Consider the following 2,745-nt stretch of genomic DNA (forward strand, 5'->3'; position numbering starts at 1 on the left):
CCTGGTCTACATAGTAAGTTCCAGGCCAGCTGGTGCTATAGGAAGACCCTGTCTCCAAAAGACCCCCCCCAAAAAAAGAAGAAGAATGAAAGAAAAGAAAAAATCCTTAGGTCAAGCAAACTATAAACCCCAGCAGCTGCCCTGAGCAGGACAATGGAGGGGAGAAGGAAAAAGGTCATGAAACCGTGCCTGTTTAGAGTCAGCATGGAGGTCAGACACATGGTGGGCTAGTAGCCAGATGGTTGGGAAGGGAGTTTTAGAGAAAAAGTGAAGAAATACAAGCTGTTGGGGGCAACCAAGAGCATTAGGGAAAGCAAGGTTATTTAAAGAAAAGTTATAAAGAAGAAAAGGAGAGGTTATGCTTTTCTGAATTCTTCAGAAAAGCTGGCAGAGTTACGGAAAGCTGTGTCTATAGCATGGTCCATAAGCAACTGTACTAGGGACAGGAAACGTTCACCCTCTCATTAATGCACTAGATAGTTGACCTATCTCTTTAACATGACTTAAGGTAAACCTGCCTTTCTGGAGGTGGCACTGTGAACAGGTGATTGACCTAGAAAAACTGGAAAGTTAAGAGTTCTACCCAGGCCAAAGATTCTCATTCTCTTGACCAGTTTTCTCTTATGCATTTTTGTTTGTTTGGTTTGGTTTGGTTTGGTTTTTTGCTACCATAACACCAAAACTAACTGTGAATTGCATCAAGGTTTCTGCTGCCACTGTCCAGTTATGCCACTGTAATGCGAAAGTGGGTACAGGCAAAAAATGAAGAGATGAATATGATTGTGTTCCAATAAAACTTTATTTACAAAAATATGCAGTGGGGCCAGTCTTAGGCTTTAGGCTACAATTTACTTATCTCTGATAAAAGATCATTATTGTAGCTAGATCATATGTGCATGGGAATTTATGTATTATTCCATCTATATGTATATCTCTCTAATTTTACACATAGGCAACTCTGATTTTTCATAATAAAATACTGAAAGTAATTGAATGGTTTTAGCATTGTTTTGTTATACCTCATTCACAGGACCCCAAGGAGACCACCGAGGAGCCAACACACCAAAAATGCAAAAGCAAGGTTTATAGTTTATTCGAGCTTAAGCTCGGGCTCTCAGACCACACCTATATAATGGAACCGTGCTGAGAGCCCCGGGTGGGGGAAGAAAGGGCTCTTTATAGGTTAGAGACAAAGGGAGGTGAATAACAGTGTCACTTTGTGGTTGGTCCAAGAGTCCTGCTCACGCCAACACACCTTTGAACTGATTGGTTGTAAAGGATGCGGTCGTGGAGATTTTTGTTTTTTGTTTTTTTTTTTGTTATCAGGGCTGTGGAATGTGCTGGTCAGCTGTGTGGTCAGGAGTCTTTATTTTTACTCTATAGAGCAGTGTTCATACCTGGGTTTATCTAATCTATAGTTTCCTGGAAGGGGAACAGCAGGGGAGGAGTAGCAGCAGGTGTGCATTTCGAGCATTACACAGAAGCTGAAAAGAGCAATCAGTGTGGTGTCGGGAAGGGTTGAATGAGGGGGATCTCTGGGTCCTACATTCCCCCCCTTGTCTTGTAGCTGGGGAACCTAATCATGGGTTCCGGTCAGTCAGTTTATAAGTGTCTGGGAGATCTGTCCTAAAGGGCATATAAGCTTGTTGTTTCTGCACCATAAGTTGGATGGTGCCTAACCTGTCTTTTATGAACTGCACTAGTCTATTTAGAATGCATGGCCCTAGAGTGAGTATCAGAAGCAGAATTATGAGAGGGCCTAGGAGAGTGGAGATGAGGGTAGTCAGCCATGGGGATTTGTTGAACAAAGATTCGAACCACCCCTGCATTTCCTGCCTCTGTTTACGTCTGGCATCTAGTCCCTCTCTGATCTTGGCCATGTTATCTCTTATAACTCCTGAATGGTCTCAGTAGAAGCAACATTCTTCCCACAATGCAGCACATAGCCCCCCCCCTCTGCCGTAGGAAGAGGAGATCCAGCCCTCTCCGATTCTGCAGGGCCACTTCTGCTAATGAGCTAACAGAATCTTGGGGCTGACTTATGGATTCCTCTAAACACTGGAGATCAGAATCCAAGCTGATGCATAGGTCAGCGTATTGAGCATTGCCTTGTATGATGGCAGTGGCTCCCGTACCTATTCCTGAAGCTATTCCCGTATTTACTGGAGTCTCAAGAGTCATGGCTGCAACTATGGGGGTCTTTTTTACACGCAGGGGGACCTGATCTTGTTGTAGGTAAAGCTGCAAGAATTCCTCATCTGAATGATATACTAAGTGGGGGAACAGCAGGGTGAGCACGCAGAAGCCGGTTGCATTGACTACTTGTGATTGGGCACAGGGTGTCAGCCCTGTAGAGCAGGCCCACCAGGTATCATTAGGAGGAATGTAATACCACTGAGTTGACACATTAACTGAAAGGGTCTGGTTGCATAGAAAGGAGTATGAGGGGGGTACTCTTCCTATACAGGTCCCTGAGCCTGTAATTCTCCCTAGGGAGAGGCTTGCCTTGGAAGACCACCTGCAGCGTGAGTCATTTGGGCTAATTGTATAGTTACCTTGCACTGCAACTCCTTCGTAATAGGGAGGGGTGGTGTCATAACACAGCCAGCAGGAGACAGCCCGGCTTGGGTGGGTGGCATTTAGAAAGAAGTAAGCCCGATCTAATAGTCTTATTAAGCTCTCTTGGCTAGCCCGAGGTTGGATTAGGGAAGAACGAACCATGGGGGTCTCGACTTTAAACTGAGT

This window comes from Nannospalax galili, unplaced genomic scaffold, assembly GCF_000622305.1.
Source record: "Nannospalax galili isolate Female #2095 unplaced genomic scaffold, S.galili_v1.0 scaffold334, whole genome shotgun sequence".
In the NCBI taxonomy this organism is placed as follows: domain Eukaryota; kingdom Metazoa; phylum Chordata; class Mammalia; order Rodentia; family Spalacidae; genus Nannospalax; species Nannospalax galili.